Source organism: Thalassophryne amazonica, chromosome 14 (genome assembly GCF_902500255.1).
Source record: "Thalassophryne amazonica chromosome 14, fThaAma1.1, whole genome shotgun sequence".
NCBI classification, from domain to species: Eukaryota; Metazoa; Chordata; class Actinopteri; order Batrachoidiformes; family Batrachoididae; genus Thalassophryne; species Thalassophryne amazonica.
Genome location: NC_047116.1, coordinates 7,283,292 through 7,301,840, shown reverse-complemented (window position 1 = coordinate 7,301,840; position 18,549 = coordinate 7,283,292). Strand labels below are relative to the sequence as shown.

General features: G+C 42.5%; 1 long non-coding RNA gene across 1 annotated transcript; it reads left to right on the top strand.

The window, feature by feature from the left end:
- The first annotated feature begins 70 nt into the window (after positions 1–70).
- Positions 71–15,807, top strand: LOC117524473. Its single transcript, XR_004564779.1, has 3 exons — positions 71–209; positions 6,298–6,303; positions 15,797–15,807. It is a non-coding gene; the product is annotated as an uncharacterized LOC117524473 (long non-coding RNA).
- The last annotated feature ends 2,742 nt before the right edge of the window (positions 15,808–18,549 follow it).

Below are 18,549 nucleotides of genomic sequence, written 5' to 3'. Positions count from 1 at the left end.
TTGACTTTTGACTGGCGCGATCTATGAAGGTGCAAGGATTTGGGCACGAATGCCACACGGTACTCTGACAGATGTTCAACGCCACTGGCGTGGCTGAGATGAAGACACATTTGTGCACACAGTGCTTAGGATGGATGTGGACTGTTATATTATTATGTGAAAGAGGCTGTGAAAATTCCCCCGACTTTAGGCAGAGAAGAAAAAGGGCTGTAAATGTTCTCATACAGTTACACAGACACATGAACATTTCTACACAGTGTGGAATTAATCAACTTGCATTTAGCATTACTAATTTTCAATTTATTCAACTTATTTTCATTTATATACCGCCAAATTGCAACAAAGTTGCCTCAAGATGCTTCACACAAGTAAAGTCTAACCTTACCAACCCCCAGAGCAGCAGTGGTAAGGCAACACTCCCTCTGAGGAAGAAACCTCAAGCAGACCAGACTCAAAGCGGTGACCCTCTGCTTGGACCATGCTACAGACATAAATTACAGAACAATTCACAAAATTAATATACAGGAAATGTTGCTGGTACACAGGACAGGAGGGTTTCAGAATAAAACACCACACCCATCTCTGGATGGAGCCACACCTCAAAGAGATAAAAATAGAATCAGCCATCAGAAAGACAACAAATACAGTATAATTTATCAGCATTAAGCAACAAGAAAAACAGAAGAAATACTAAAGTGATTGCCGGCCACTAGCCCTAAGCTTCACTAAAAGACCCAGAATTTAGATAAAGTTGAGGCTGCGGCATGCTCTGTTTACTAATAAAATGAATTTAAAAGAGTAAAAAGCATAGTAACATACTATACCAGTATGCTAGCCACACGAAAGGGGAAATAAGTGCGTCTTAAGTCTGGACTTGAAAGTCTCTACAGAATCTGACTGTTTTATTGATGCAGGGAGATCATTCCACAGAACAGGGGCATGATAAGAGAAAGCTCTGTGACCCGCAGACTTCTTATTCACCCTAGGGACACAAAGTAGTTCTGCACCCTGAGAATGCAGAGCCCAGGCCGGTACGTAAGGTTTAAGTATGTCAGCTAAGTCGAGAGGTACCAGTCCATGAACAGTTTTATAGGCTTGTAGCAACTGTGTACTAATGTACACAATTAGAAATTATGTCGAGTTAGAAACTGACATGTACAACCCCTGGCAAAAATTATGGAATCACCGGCCTCGGAGGATGTTCATTCAGTTGTTTAATTTTGTAGAAAAAAAGCAGATCACAGACATGACACACAACTAAAGTCATTTCAAATGGCAACTTTCTGGCTTTAAGAAACACTATAAGAAATCAAGAAAAAAAGATTGTGGCAGTCAGTAACGGTTACTTTTTTAGACCAAGCAGAGGAAAAAAATATGGAATCACTCAATTCTGAGGAAAAAATTATGGAATCACCCTGTAAATTTTCATCCCCAAAACTAACACCTGCATCATATCAGATCTGCTCGTTAGTCTGCATCTAAAAAGGAGTGAACACACCTTGGAGAGCTGTTGCACCAAGTGGACTGACATGAATCATGGCTCCAACACAAGAGATGTCAATTGAAACAAAGGAGAGGATTATCAAACTCTTAAGAGGGTAAATCATCACGCAATGTTGCAAAAGATGTTGGTTGTTCACAGTCAGCTGTGTCTAAACTCTGGACCAAATACAAACAACATGGGAAGGTTGTTAAAGGCAAACATACTGGTAGACCAAGGAAGATATCAAAGCGTCAAGACAGAAAACTTAAAGCAATATGTCTCAAAAATCGAAAAATGTACAACAAAACAAATGAGGAACGAATGGGAGGAAACTGGAGTCAACGTCTGTGACCGAACTGTAAGAAACCACCTAAAGGAAATGGGATTTACATACAGAAAAGCTAAACGAAAGCCATCATTAACACCTAACAGAAAAAAACAAGGTTACAGTGGGCTAAGGAAAAGCAATTGTGGACTGTGGATGACTGGATGAAAGTCATATTCAGTGATGAATCTCGAATCTGCATTGGGCAAGGTGATGATGCTGGAACTTTTGTTTGGTGCCTTTCCAATGAGATTTATAAAGATGACTGCCTGAAGAGAACATGTAAATTTCCACAGTCATTGATGATATGGGGCTGCATGTCAGGTAAAGGCACTGGGGAGATGGCTGTCATTACATCAATAAATGCACAAGTTTATGTTGATATTTTGGACAATTGAAAGGATGTTTGGGGATGATGAAATCATTTTTCAAGATGATAATGCATCTTGCCATAGAGCAAAAACTGCAAAAACATTCCTTGCAAAAAGACACATAGGGTCAATGTCATGGCATAGGGTCAATGTCAACGAGCAGATCTGATTTGATGCAGGTGTTAATTTGGGGGATGAAAATTTACAGGGTGATTCCATAATTTTTTCCTCAGAATTGAGTGATTCAATATTTTTTTCCTCTGCTTGGTCTAAAAAAGTAACCGTTACTGACTGCCACAATCTTTTTTTCTTGATTTCTTATAGTGTTTCTTAAAGCCAGAAAGTTGCCATTTGAAATGACTTTAGTTTTGTGTCATGTCTGTGATCTGCTTTTTTTCTACAAAATTAAACAACTGAATGAACAACCTCCGAGGCCGGTGATTCCATAATTTTTGCCAGGGGTTGTACCTTCACTGGGGTCAAAACCTACAAAATACACCTGTGTGACCTAAATAGCAGCTTTTGATCTCAGCAATAAGCTCGGCAATGTGTGCATGGTAATACAAAGCAAAAAGAAAACTGCTCCCCTCCTGCAGTTTTATACGAAAAAAGCTCCCGTGTTATTCTTACTTCTCATATTTCGTTAGAGATTTTATCTTAAGACAGTAGCACAGTGATGTTACAGGAGCACAAAGGATTCTGGGACAGCTGTAGCGATGATCAGTGTGTCTACTTATTGAAGTAAATAGTTGTTGTTGTGGTGAGCATGTTAAAGCTTCCTAAAATTATGTCCACAAGTGATTTTGGTGTCAAAGTTAGGGAACAACATGACGCCATGAGTGAGCAATAGTTGTGAATGGTGACTCTTCAAAACTACTGGGTTGCCACCTTATTACACTTTTTTTTTTATGCACCGCGAGGCGGGGCATATAGCATCTGGGTTGTCTGTCCGTCTGTCCGGCCACAATTTGTTCGTTGCAACGTAGTGCAGCACCCATTTGCTTGCAAAAACTTCATATTTGGTGGGTACATGCCCTGGAGGAGTACTTTGCATGGGTCTGAAGGCCAGTGACCTTGACCTACTTCTCAAGGTCACCAGTGGTTACAACGGTCAAATCCTTCGCCGCAACATAGCTTCGCACCCGCTGCTTGCAGAAACTTCATATTTGGTGGGTACATGCTTTGGAGGAGTACTTCACATGGGTTTGAAGGCCGGTGACCTTGACCTACTTTCCAAGGTCACCAATGGTCACAACTGTCAAATCCTTCGCCTGAAATTTGTTCGCTGCAATGTACCTCGGCACCTATTGCTCACAAAACCTTCATATTTGGTGGGTACATGCCTTGGAGGAGTACTTTGCATGGGTTCGAAGGCCAGTGACCTTGACCTACTTTTAAAAAAGTTAACAATAGTTGCATTTGTTCGAAGGCTACTGACTTTTTATGGTCACTGTTGGCCACATCCTCTAAATAAATATGTCAATCCAATTTTTCCACTGTGTATCCCAGTTTACATCAAACACATCAGGGTTCAACCATAGTTCAAACTCGTCCTCCAGAGTGACGTATAGTCTGAAAAATATGGTCCTCCTGCTCTTGCTTGTCCGTACTCTTTTTACATTTTATTTGCCATCTAGATTCAGAGGGACAAACTATTGTGAACTTGGAGTACATGGTACATCATGTTACAGCAAACAAGTTAAAAACCAAATTACAGTTTCAGAAAATTGGAGTTGAAGTTTTTAATTTATATATATATATATGAGTAAATATATATTTGTGTGTGTGTGTGTGCTAGCACGTTGCCTGTGGGGATCCATAAGTTCCAGATTGGGTAATGTTTATAAAATAGCTAGCTGACATTTTTTCAAGGGTGGTAAGTTTCTATAGTGCTTTAGAATGGTGTGTCAGTCCAGAATGTAATTATCAATGCCCATTGTTCACTGTTGATGCATCATAGCCGCAGTTTTTTCCAAAATATTTGTCCTATCAACGTTCTCTTTTCACGGTGTTCATCCTTGACACAAAATACAAAATGCATAAGGATACCAAATGGCAAATGTCATATATATATATATATATATATATATATATATATATATATATATATATATATAATATGAGAAGTGCTTATTCCCCCATTTACTGTGTTGATGTGGGCTTTGGTTTTTGTCGTCCACCTCGTCCTTGTGCTGTTTCTCCAGCAGCACAAGCATCAGCATGACATCCACGGAACAGTCAAGGACAGTGAGGGATGAGCTTTTATTAAAGACCAGACTCCTCTGGACAAAGAAGAGCGATCATTACACCCTCCAGCAGTGGGAACAATGGAGGGAACAAGCTGCCTGCAGCCTGCCAAATCCCTCTGCTTTCACTGACAGCAAAACACTTGCTTCTCTTCCTCGCTGCCGTCTTAATGAACATGTTGCAGCGGTCTGATTTCCACCAGTTGTGATGTTCGCTCAGGCCTGCTGACACACGGCCAAGCCTGCAGTCTGTGCAGAGACGACTCAACACACCCGCCGAGCATGCAGCACGGGTCAGAGGCAGCGGAGCTCCTTACCGTTAAAATGCCACACTGAAATAAAACTGTGCCAAAACTCTTTGTGATGGATTTAAATGCAACTCTGGAAACGTCTGTTTTGCAAGCTGTCACACATACTGAAATGCACATTTTCTCAGAACCTATTAGATTTATGAGTTGGTAAAGATTTCTTCAACATTTTGTTAGTCACTTGTGTGCACTGTTATTATTATTTTAAATCTGATGCCACCTGCTGCTTTGGAGAAGACCACGGTGCAGAATGCTGTCGTTTAAAATCTTTCTCACTTTGTGGTAAAGTGTGCACGGCGCCTCCTCTCACCCGGGTGAATCTACACCAACTGCTTCACAGCATTTAGGATGTAAGAACCAAATCTGAAGATGAAAAAGTTGCAGGACAAAACTAAATATTTGAATCAGTCCTGGTGGCCTCGGAGAGTCCTCGAGGACGGTGAAGGACTTAAACACAGCTGCAGCTCTCTCTTGTCATTTTGTTCTTTTCACGTTTGAACGTGTGCACATGTACGTGAGGACATGCTCACTGGGCCGTGAGTGTGCTTGGATTTTTGTGCACCGGCCAAGTGCAGCGTGTGACGGTAATGGCTGCTGAGAGCGCCGCCGTCCGCCGTCCGCTCCAATGGTTTCATTCATAAATGCAAGCAGACAGAATTGTCTCCCGCAGCCCCGTCTCACTGTGCACTACACCTCCCAGAATTCAACTGTCTCCGAGCCCACCAGGCCATTTCATGGTGCTCATCCAGGAGTGTTAATTTATTTGGAGAATAATTTCAAATTCTTGAAGGCGAGTGTATCGTCTCCTCCATCTGTCAGATATGACTTACAGTTTTTCTTGATTTCTTGCACACTGTGACCATGTTTATGAGCTAAAAACTCAAACCTATAATACCATATACTAAAAAATAAAACACCTAAACCATGAACGCAGTGTGTTTTGTTAGATTATTCTGTTGTTGAACAGTTAGTGCAAAAATTATAGTAAATGTGGAGTAACGGTGAAGATTCTAAAATAACAAGAAGAAGAATGTAGAAGCCACAGTAAGTTATTTATTTAAAAAAAAAAAAAAAAAAGGCCCATCACCTGTACAATTATCATGAAGGGCTATAGAGAGTAAAAAATGGAGCCCGACCAATATGGATTTTTGGGGGGCCGATGGAGTAAAAAAAAATTTACAGATATATCTGCATGTAAGTGATTATTTCTCACTAATGTTATACAATTCAATGGTTCGAATATTTGTTATATAGTTGGATATAAATGGTACAAATATTTGATGAGGTGAAAGCTGGAGCATTCGAAGGCGAGTTGAATGGAATGCTCCAGCTTTCACTGAATATTAAATATGAATATTTTCACTGAATATTAAATATTCATACCATTGAAAGAATGTAAAAACATTCATTATTTGTTTTATATAACGGCGAAAAAATAGATCATTGCCATTTGATATTTTATTAATTTATAAACAGAAAAGGGACTTACATTTTCGTGTTCCACTGTGACTTGTAGTCCAGTGATGCTGTGCACTGACTTTGGACTTTCATTAAAAAAAACAAGACTGTAGTTTCTCAGTCCAGCCAAAAATCACATAAGTGTTTCATGTTAGCAGCTCTTCATGCATCCAGACGGCTTTGGATTTTGTGTGTGTGTGTGTGTGTGTGTGTAGCAGCGTCAGTTAACTCAATCAATTCATCATGTCCGGCTCGGTCCAGCTGTGTCCCTCCTCAGTGCAGCCAAAAAAAAAAAAAAAAACTCACGTTAGAAAGAAGAGTCCAGCTTTTCTTTCTTCCTGCTAACAACCTCCAGGCAGCACAGTGGATTGGTTTTGTGTGTGTGTGTGTGTGTGTGTGCGTGCACGAGTATGCGCACGTGAGCATTTGTGCACGAGGATGTGCACACATGCATGTGTAATCACATGTGCGTGCGTGCACGTGCACATGGGAGTGCAATGGTACCAAATGTATGGAACCAAATTTGCACTCTAAATGGAACCAAGCCGCACCTTGAATGCAATGCAACACAAATGGGATGAATTAATCCATGTCATGTAACATATGAGGTCTATTAGAAAAGTATCCGAGCTTATTATTTTTTTCAAAACCATATGGATTTGAATCACGTGTGATTGCGTCAGACAAGCTTGAACCCTCGTGCGCATGTGTGAGTTTTTCCACGCCTGTTGGTTGCGTCATTCGCCTGTGAGCAGGCTTTGAGTGAGGAGTGGTCCAGCCCCTTGGCGCATTTCATTGTCAGGAAATGGCAGAATGATTTGGGCTTTTTTTCCATCAGAATTTTTTCAGAAGCTGTTAGAGACTGGCACCTGGAAACCATTCGAAAAATTTATCTGGCTTTCGGTGAAAATTTTACAGGCTTCACAGAGATAAGGACTTTAACTACAGCTTTAAGGACGCACGGCACGCCGTGCTCCGAGCCGCCATCGAGAGCCACAAACCACCAGATCATTTCTAAACGGATGGCTGTCTGGATCCAAGACCATCGTGTGCACTTTCTCTGGTTATCACAAGAGCTGGACATCAGCCATTTTCTGGCAGATTTCACTTTTAACAAGAGATTTTGTCATGGAAAGCCGAGCGGAGGCTTCGCGCGTCATGATGGATTTGCTGATGGAGCAAGTCAAAGGAACACCTCCGTTTTGGTCTCACAGGACGGCTTTGAGATGGTGTTCAGACAGCTGTCGGTGGTTTTTCCATTGAGTGATTATCCGAGAAATTGTGGATGCGCCTGGATATGCCAGAACATGTCCCGTGAGGCTTCATCACGGCATTGCTTTGTGCCATGTGGCACCGCCGCGACGCGTGGAATTCCTCCGCACGTCTGTCTCAATGTGTTGAAAAAGTGCTGATGTCCACGTCTTTTCACAATTCCTGTGCTAGTCAGACGACATCCCGGATAAAACAGTGTCCAGTTTGGAAATGAACAGCACGTTCCACTGTTAGAGTTTTTGTCGTGGAAAGAGGAGCAGAGGCTTCGCGCATCGCGGCGGTGCCGCATGGCGCACAGCAACGCCGTGATGAAGCCTCACAGGACATGTTCTGGCATGTCCAGGCACATCCACAATTTCTCGGATAATCACTCAATGGAAAAACCACCGACAGCTGTCTGAACGCCATCTCAAAGCCGTCCTGTGAGACCAAAACGGAGGTGGTTTTGTCTCGCTCCAGTAGCGAATCCATCGTGACGCATGAAGCCTCCGCTCGGCTTTCCATGACAAAATCTCTTGTTAAAAGTGAAATCTGCCGGAAAATGGTTGATGTCCAGCTCTTGTGATAACCAGAGAAATTGCACACGACGGTCCCGGATCCACAGAGCCATCCATTTAGAAATGATCTGGTGGTTTGTGGGTCTCGATGGCGGCACGGAGCACGGCGTGCTGAGCATCCTTAAAGCTGTAGTAACAGTCCTTATTCTCTGTGAAGCCCGTAAATTTTCACCAAAAGCCAGATAAATTTTTCTAATGGTTTCCAGCTGCCTGTCTCTAACAGTTTCTGAAAAAATTCTGATGGGAAAAAAAGCCCAAATCATTCCGCCATTTCCTGACAATGAAAATCCGCCGAGGCAAATGACGCAACCGACAGGCGTGGAAAAACTCACGCATGCGTGCGAAGGTTCAAGCTTGTCTGACGCAATCACACGTGATTCAAATCCATATGGTTTTTGAAAAAAATAATGTTGGATACTTTTCTAATAGACCTCGTATAAAGCGCCAATCAAATGACAAGGATCCACTCAGCCGTTATATAAGAACCGGGGGGGGTATCAAATATTTTTGAGACATAGAGAAATACAGCTTCCTGAGAGTGTATTCTGCATCTTGGATTAATTTATTTGAGTAACTAACCAGTGTACATCATGTGGCCGTCACTCCAAGTTAACAGCATTTACATAAAATATTCTTGTCTATTTTGGGGAACGCCTTCTGCTGGACAAACTATGTAATTACACCAGTTCCAACAGTCAAAGTGTTTTTTCTACATTTATTCTGTAAAATCAGCTTTGATATCAGCAAATATAACACAGATACAGATATGTTGTGTACCAGGCTGCACACACATATGTTTATTTCTGCTCTAATGTTGGCCACTTTAACATGGGTGTCTACGGGGAGTGACTCTGTTTTGGAGCCTGCCTCAAGTGGCCATTCACAAAAATTAAAGATTTCCATTTCAGTGGAGGTTGTGTCTTGGCATCAGCCCCCCCACCCCCCCCCCCCCCCCCGGATCCCCACCCTAACCAGTTAACCACAATAAAAAGTTTTCCATAATTATTACTGTCAATATTCTCTTTGCCTCAATCCTAACGTGGCTGTGTGGTTACATCAGCAACACAGCTGGATGTTTTTATTTCAAATACAAAATCAGAACCACAATCACATCTGTGAATGTATCTGCCAAAGTGTGTGAGCCAAAGGAATGCCACGGTACAAATTACCAACACGGGGTGCTCTGTGCACGAGTGCACCTCCTTTTCACTTTCTATAACCTGGAAAAAGGAATGGATTTTTATAGAAATTTGAAGGTTGTGTTTGTCATATTAATGATGATCCTTTTTGGAGGTTACCTGGACTGTAGTGATTAAAACTAAATGTTTGTGTTCTTTCTTATGTGTAAGATGTCTTTCTTTGCAGTTTTTTGCTGTGAAACATGAGGAAAATGAAGTATAACGCTTTACTTTCTGACCTGCAGTGTTTGAAGTGTTAAATGTCGTTGTGTTAGATTTCAACGTGAGGTCGGGTTGAGGTTGTCTCATTTCTTCCCTCTGACCTGGACTCATGGTTCTTCTCAGTTTACCCAGGAACTAATGGAGCCTGACCTGAAAAATGCAGGGGATTTTATTTTGTTGACACGAGCAGCCTGGGGAGGAAGCTGCTTCCTTTTACCTTTTGAAGGCTGCCTGGAGGGTCCATGTTGGTGATTTGACTTGGATTCGTCCTGTTTATTGCGGTGAAAGAGTTTAGATTCGTAAATGCATGTTTATTCTCATTTTGTGTGTTTGCGGCTCAGAAATTCTCAGTTGTGTTGCTGCGACATCAGTACTCAACCTTTACGGCTGAGGAAAAACGTAGCGGGAGGGATGGAAAGAAACGTGGAGGAAAACCAGGAACACAAAGTTAAACAGGACACCCATTTTCTTCTGGCCTTGGGTTGTCTGAGTCTATTGTCTGTTGTGTTTAGAGCTTGGCTGAACCTGACGTGTGCCTTCTGCCTACATGCAGCACGCGAGCCTACACCAGAGTGTGGTCTTGGATCTGATGGGACCGTTTCTCCTTGGTTTACCGATCTTCTGTTGGCTTAGTGTTTAGAAGGTCACTGTCTGAACAAAACCTTTTCTTTTCTACCTGTGATCCTTCCTGATGTCCTTAACTAGTCCAATACCCCGACTGGTTCCGTCACTGTTGACATCACAAAGGCAGGACTGGACTTTTCTCTGCACACAGTCGCTCCTTCCACTGCTTTTAGAGGAAGGTGTTAACATGCTAACAGTCTTAGCAAAGGACATATTTCAAATCATGCTTTTTACCTTTGTGATGACTAACATAAGAAATCCAGAACCATTGTCCTAAGACTGTCACCACCCCAAGACTCCTGTCCTTGTTGTGTGGGCCGCTGAAGAGGAGGTACTGCTGGCCCACCACCACCAGAGGGCGCCCCGCCTGGAGTGCGGGCTCCAGGCACCGGAGGGCGCTGCCGCTGAAGAGGAGCAGCCCAGGTGACAGCCGTCACCCATCACCTGAAACAGCTGACAGTCATCAGCCGAGGGGTATATCAGCTGGACGGCCTCTCCATCTCACTGCCGAGATATCGTTCTACCAAGAAGGTAACGCACTCAGCCAGTCATCATATTTCTGAGGACTAACCTGTTTTTGCTTGTGCTTGAGACAGTTGAAGACTGAACTTGATCCATATCGGATAAGTACCCTTCACTGCAATATTGTTTGTGACTAGAGGTGGAGGTGGTGTTTCCACCCTACGTGTTGCTGGGTGCAGCCGCACCCCACATCTGACTGTTTCTGTCCTCGCCAGCAGTACCGGATCCGACGAGCGGAGGCAGTGGCCACCTGGGAGTTCGGGACTTGGCGGCTCCAGTATTCCCGGGGTTCGGTGGCAGAGGAACGGGGTGGTTCCGGTTCGACTCGGACGGCGTCTCCTATCGTCGAGCCTGCCCACACGACACCGGTAGAATTGGTTTATTCTTACAATTGTGATCTGTTGTGTTTGTTGTGCGAATTCACAACAGTAAAACCTTGTTATTTGACTTCTTCATGTCCGTTCATTTGCGCCCCCTGTTGTGGGTCCGTGTTCCTCACCTTTCCCCAACAGTCCTGCTGGAATTACGTGTACCAATTGGCCATCTTTCATTGAAGTTGTTCAGTCCACGTGGTGGAGGATCAAGGTGTTTGCGTACAGGCTAGCTGTTCTGTCCGGCAGCATGTTGATCCAAATTCAAGTTTTCTGGATATGTAACTGGGAAGGTCAGGACCTCTAACCGCAGCAAACAGGTGTGTGAGGATCATGGCTGCCCGCAAATGTGATTGTGATCTAACGCGCAGTTTGATGACTTAAGGCACTGGGCTTGTACCATGTGACGTGTGCAAAAATAACTGTAAACACTGTCGCACATCTGTATCATAACGTAACCTCAACAGTGACATGTCCAGAGAACCGCCATGTGACATCATGGGATCCGTGGAAATGTACGCAGTTAGCAAAGTCATGCAGTAGTAGTGTTGCCAAGTGGTTAGTGCACTTGTTCCCAAAGTGGAAAGTTCCTGGTTCGAGACCAACCCTGCCAGTTCTCTGTGTGATATGGAGTTTCATCAGGAAGGTCATCTGGTGTAAAACCTGTGCCAAATCAACATACAGACTCATCTCAGATCTGCTGTTGTGAACAAGAGCGAAACAAAGACGAAGCCTAACGGACTTCTACCAAAGTACTACACAGTAATACCAAAGGCCAAAGCAGAAGTTGTCAAACATCTTTAAATTCATCCTCTGTTAACACAAGACCACAACACCATGATGGAAAATTCTGGTTTGACACAGACGCCATCCTGGACTCTTGAAGGTTTTCCAAGATAAAGCCAAGACTTCAAACTAGTTTATGTATATCCATGGAGTGTGAAAAGTCTTTAGTCTGCAAACATTTCCTCCCTGACTGACTCTGTGGATCACCGCGTTGTGCTGCTTATCCAGGTCTGGGTCGTAGTGGCTCGGCCCACACTTCCTATTCTTGGCCAGCTCACCCCACAGGGGACCAGTCCGTGTCTGAATCTGTTTCTTTTGGAAGACACTCCTAAAATGCAAGGGGGTGGGGTGGTGGGGGGACAGAAACCTTGTAAAGATGACGATGTCCAGCTCCAAACCGCTGTGGTTCCTCCGGGACACCGCACTTGCAAAGCCACGCCCACTGTGTAAACATGAAAAACACTCAGCTTTGTTTCCAGTGCGTCTGTGTAGTTTCATTACAAAATTTATTGTCATTACGTTATTCATGAAAACTGCATCCTGGAACATTATAAAATGGCAGAATCAAGCGTGAAACCCAGTCAAAGCCAGAGGTGATTTAAAAAAAACAAACAAATCCTCCCATTTTGTTTTTATAATATTTGAAAGAAAAAAATTTAAGTTTTTTTTTTTTTTTAATGGAAGCAGCTCTCACTGACTGGCCTCCAGTGGATCAGCTTTCTCATGAAATTACTGCACCCAAAAAAAAAGAGGTCTGTGTCCCTCCGCTGTCTTGGATCAACACTTCACATCCTGAGGAAAAACCCTGGATGGAGTTCTGCAGGTTATAAATGACTTTAGCAGGGATCTTCTCAGCTTGAAGAGCTCACGAGGGTTTAATCTTTACCAGCGCTGTGTCTTCACTGAAGTAAGATGTTTGTACGAGAGAACTGTTGGACACGTGACATGCACTCAGTTGAGTCTCTGCTGCAGATACCTCAACATCACATAAATGCATCCACACAGAACAGAGGACTATTGGTTCGACCAATTAAGAAATTTGAGGAGGAGGGACCCACGCTATGAGATGGTCCCTCCTGTTGCTTAGCAACCTGATAACTCAGGCTTCATCTCCATCTCCAACGTTCTCTCTTGACTCACCATTAGCCACCGCTGCGTACAAGTTTGCAACTGAAAAATGTTTTGTAAATAATAGTTTGGAACGGAACATGTTTGCACCAGATGTTTGTTGGTCACCAGTGGGGTTTTTTTATTTTGAGGTTTTTATTCATTCACATTTTGGCTCAGCAGGTGTCCACATGCTGACTGACCTGGACTGAAACAGCACAGTGCAGGAAGGTCCTGCAGCTTCAATTATAAAACACTGCACAGGACTCGTACGCAAAGTATACTTAGGAACAGAAGAAGATGTTGTCGAAAAAAAAAATAATCATACTTTTAAAAAAAACTGTAAGCACATCTGCAAGCAAAATCCTGTTTCAAAATCACAAGCTACCTGGAATTGTGTGCACATGGTTCTGCCTCATATCCCGCCCTCGACACGCCCACATTCAACCACAAATTATACATGCAAAACACCTCATGAATATTCAAATATGCACATGAAGCTTTAAAACATGAACAAAGAGCAGAAAAGAAAATTTTCTGAAAAAGAAATCGAGGTACTTGTGTGTGATCATAGCTGTGCAATGAGGGGAAAAAGCAACAAATGCAGAAAGTGGCAAACTAGTTGGCGACAGTGAGTTCACAAGTAGCTTTGAATCCAATCGTTTGTACTGACATTTCACTCATGGCGCACTATGTTGCTTTTTTTTAATTCTGATATCACGATCCCTTATGGAGGTTTGAGAGAGGGATGAAAGAGGCATGAAACAGTTGAAACCCAGCCTTAACCGGGGAGGGGGTCTGAGACACGCTTTGTCCCCTGTTTACAATGGGGTACTCAGATCAAAACAGTTTCAGTCTTTTGTTCATAGTAATGAGTCATTCACGTCATCAGGAGAGGCGTCAGTCCCATCGTTAGGAGGGACAGCTGCCCTGTCATTAGGAGGGTGCTAACTGGAGCACAATAGGTGCTAACTAAAGCAATTGTTTAGTCACTAGCCAATAGCAGTCTGCCTCTCTGTAAGAGGCGTGGTTAGGTTTAAAACTCCAGCTTTTGTGGCTTCTGTTTGTTCTTCTCGACAAGGGTCAGACAGAAGTCAGACTACCAGAGCAAGAATTTCAGCTGAGGACGCTTCTGCAATTTGAAGCGAAACATCCTCGCGTCAAGCAACCCAGTCCAGTCAAAGATTCAGGCTTCTCTACTATCACTTATGGACAAAGCTTTAACAATTTCACCACAAGAACCAGAATAAAAACTTTCCAAATAACAGAATAAGCAATTATTTAATTGCAGTTCGACCAGAATACTTTGTGCTGGTTTCTTTATTAAGACAGGAACAAAATTTGAGCATCAAAAATCACATGGGCCCATTTTTAATATAAAATTACAGCAGGAAAATACATAATTTCATGCCAGTAGCAGCAGGCAGAACTTGTCCAAATCATGTTGATAATCCGCCACTGTCCGTGGTGCACTGACGGAATATTAAATGTGTGGTTTAACGTAAGGTCTGAGTCGGCTTATACTATATTTAACAACTGAACAGTCTCTCTGGAATAATTATGGCTCAGGTCACAAATAAAAATGCAACTCTTTTATTTACGATGAAGTACATTTATATGTGACCTGTTACCAAGTGGAGCAAAATTATGAGTTACGATTTACTCATAGAGTTTTACAACTATCTGGCTTTACCTTTTCCAAATGTTTGTACGTGTGGGTCACAGTTTGCGTACAGATGAGCACATTTCACCATCTCGTTTTGTTTTCCTCCATAAATCACAACTTTTGCCTTTTACATTGTCATGCCCCTTATTTCGGTCCCGTTTTGCATGTGAGTATATATAATATACTTAAAACTGAGGCCCCTGGTCCTGGATCAGCATGGACTCTTCATGGAAGTAAAGATTTGATCCACGATATTCTCCCAGTGCCATAATCGGTGAAGGTTCCAGCTCTGGACGGGTGGAAACATTTTATTCTGTTTTTCATCTAAATGCTCTCAGGCTGAGCAGTGATGCATGAGACTGAGCTCTCGCCTATGACCACATGCGGTTGGAAATGATCTGAAGTGGGAAAATTCCTGATGAAATAATAAATGATGTATTTGATATATGAGGAAACTTCTTTTCCCAGTTCACAGTCACTAATGTTGAAGGATTCGTGGTAAACTGAAGCAGACCCATTGAGCAGTCACCATTTGATGCCACAGTCACTTCAAAATTGGGATTTAACCCTTTCTAGAGACTGAAACCTATGTCCAACCTGGTGGCTCTTCTGCAAAACTCGGCCATAAGAGAAGAGAAAAATACTCTGGACCTGAATCACTTGGCTGAGTATTTGTAGCAAATGTCCATTCATTCATTCATTCCTTCTTTCTAGACCAGTATTCTGGGATGGGGTCATCGTGTTCATGAGGACCAGAAGAGGCATAATTCTGCCAGCATGTTCTGGTTCCTCCATGGAGTCTCACCATAGTAGGATGGACCCAGATAATCTCCAGAGGGCACCATCCAGGGAACATAGAGTACGAATAAAACACTCAAACGCTTGTCCAAGAATCTGCGACCAGATCGCTGCCAGCCAGTAGTAGTCTCTCCCAAACCAAACTGGTTTCTGGTGGGAGCTCAGACTAAGAGTGTCTGCTTTCACCATCTTGCCCAGAACAGGGAAATCAGGCCCCTGTACTTAAGCCGGTGAGTACCTGATGGCCGAATTTTCCTGGTGTCTGGAAAAAGAAACATAGTGTTTGGTGTTGTACCTTCTGTTCTCTTGAATGCTTGCTTGGACTGAGTGTTGGATAAGGTTGTTGAGTCCTCCAACTTGGGTGCCTTTGCTGGTGAGGCAAAGTTCACTGATTTGACTTTGTGGACGTGATCTTTGCAGAGTCAATAGATACCCTGATTGCACCCCTTGAGAAGCTGAGTGTCGGGGTTTGCAGTTGTCCTGGATCAAGACTAATATTGAGGTTTTTAATAACGTCCTGCACTGTTGAACTCATTGACCTTCACATATCTCTGCAGTGGTGTTCATGTCTTTGGGCCATTGGTCTGCCTGGGTGGTTGCTAACATTGACCCAGTTTGTTCCACGTGTGTGGATATCCCTTGTCCTGAATGTGTTGTAGACCTAGTCTGAGTATTAAATGATGTAATCTCAGTTTCAAATGGACTCTGGGGGGGGGGTAGACCAGGAGAAATCTTCCCAAACATCAAATTGTGCATTAATGAATATTTACTTTAAGGTGTGGCAGAGATCCAGAGACCAGTAAATATCATGATACTTACTGTAAGTATCATGAGGTAAGTGTATCATTCCAGCACTCGTGTCCATGGTGAAAGAATTAAAATTAATAGAAAATTTGCATCCAAAATGAAAATATGATATAAATGCAAATATATAAATATGATCATATTTGCATTTTGGATGCAAATATGATCGGCCTTCTACAGGAAATGAGACTAATTTTGAAAACAAAATTTTTTTTTTTATGTATTTCTGGATAGGATGATACATCACGTATTGTGATGTATCCAGACAAATTACATTTTGATATCAATATCGAATCATATTTTTTATAAATGAGCATCATGATGCTATGAAAAGTCAACAACTGTATGGAGGAAATAATCTTTTAGAGAAGAATTAACAATAATTTGTAAAATAATAAAAAACTAACATTTATCACTCATCTTCAACCGCTTACTCCAATTAAGGGTCACGGGGGTGCTGGAGCCTATCCCAGCAGTAATAGGTTGTGAGGTGGGATACACCAGTCTGTCGCAGGGCCACATATAGACAAACAGACACATTCACACCCACAGGCATACCTACGGACCATTTAATGTTTCCAATCCACCCAACCTGCATGTCTTTAAATGTGGGAGGAAGCCGGAGCACCTGGAGAGAACCCACACAACACGGGGAGAACATGCAAACTCCACACAGAAAGGCTGTGTGACCTTTTTGCTGTGAGGCAACAGATCCACTAACACCGTGCTGCTCCACTACCCTTTATATTTGTGAATATCTTGTTTGTTTAAACGTTAACCACAGATTATCATCGTGATATGTATTGTATTGCGATGGAGCATCGTTATATGTATTGTATTGAGATAGGGGTATTGTGATAGTATTGTATTGCGATGGAGCATTGTTATATGTATTGCGATAGGGGTATGGTGATATGTATTGTATTGCGATGGAGCATTGTATATGTATTGTATTGCGATAGGGGTATTGTGATATGTATTGTATTGCGATGGAGCATCGTTATATGTATTGTATTGTATTGCGATGGAGCATCGTTATATGTATTGTATTGCGATAGGGGTATGGCGATATGTATTGTATTGCGATAGGGGTATGGCGATATGTAGTATTGCGATGGAGCATCGTTATATGTATTGTGTTGCGATAGGGGTATGGCGATATGTATCGTATTGCGATGGAGCATCGTTATATGTATTGTATTGGGATATGTATCGTATTGTAATGGAGCATCACTATATGTATTGTATTGGGATATGTATCGTATTGCAATGGACAGTGATGCCGGTAACGCGTTACTTAGTAACGCGTTACTCTAATCTGACCACTTTTTTAGTAACGAGTAATCTAACGCGTTAATCTTTCCAAATCAGTAATCAGATTAAGTTACTTCTTCAAGTCACTGTGCGTTACTATTATTTTTCATTGTGGGTCGACAGCAGCATTAAACTTGGTCCGTGGGCAGGAGGTCGGGGTTCGACTGAACTGCCCACTTTCAGTGAGCTGTGAGCTTATCATCCGCGGTTTTTTTTGCAGCTGCTCGACTCGTGTCACCTCTTAAGCTGATCAGCACCCGCACGATCTTTTATACGGTTTTTTTTTCCACCCAGTTTTACCAAATATTGGTCACAGATCGTCATCGACTCTGCAGAGACTCGTCCCACCAGAGAAACTATTAGGTCTCATTTTGGCGTTTTTGTTCACGATGTGTATTCAGCACTCTGAAAACCAGCTGAGTGAAAAATGTCCCAAAAAAATCTGTATTTACCAGTACAGAAGATGATGTACCTTAACATCAAATCAGAATATGAAGTTACTCAAAGTAAGACCTGCTAACAGAGACGTAAAACTGGAAGACAAATGTCTGAGTTCTTGGGTTTCTGACAATCTCAGAGATGAGAACTGGGTTTAATTCCGTTAGGAAATCCACACAGTCATATGGAGGGATAAGAAAATGGAATGAGCACAGCTTTGTGGTCACAGGGGTTATGGTGGATTTTCAGAGTTTAAGGCTGGTTAGAGTTTGGACCTATTTTTAGAGCTGCAGTCGTAGTGATGACTGAGGTTCAGGGTTTTGTGTTTTGTGTTATTCTACACAAAGATCTGTTCTGAGGAGGAAAAATGTGTCTAGATTAAATAAAGTTGCACCTCTGGATAGTTTTACCTACGGAGAACTGAGTCGGGTCAACAAGACTCAGTCAGTTCTTTGAAGAAGTTTTAAGCAGTTGTCGTTGGGAGACTCGCATATTTTTTGTGGTGTTTTTTGCTTTGGAACTGAGAAGTGGTTCAGTTTTGTAGAATTTCTTTGCATCATTAAGGCTTGTGTCTCACTGGGGTGCGACTGTAGGCGGAGACAAACAATTGCAACAAAACAGGCGAATAGGCAACGACTTTTTCATGTGGAACCTCGCTTAATTGATCCCTCGGACACGCTCACACACGACGGCCACCTG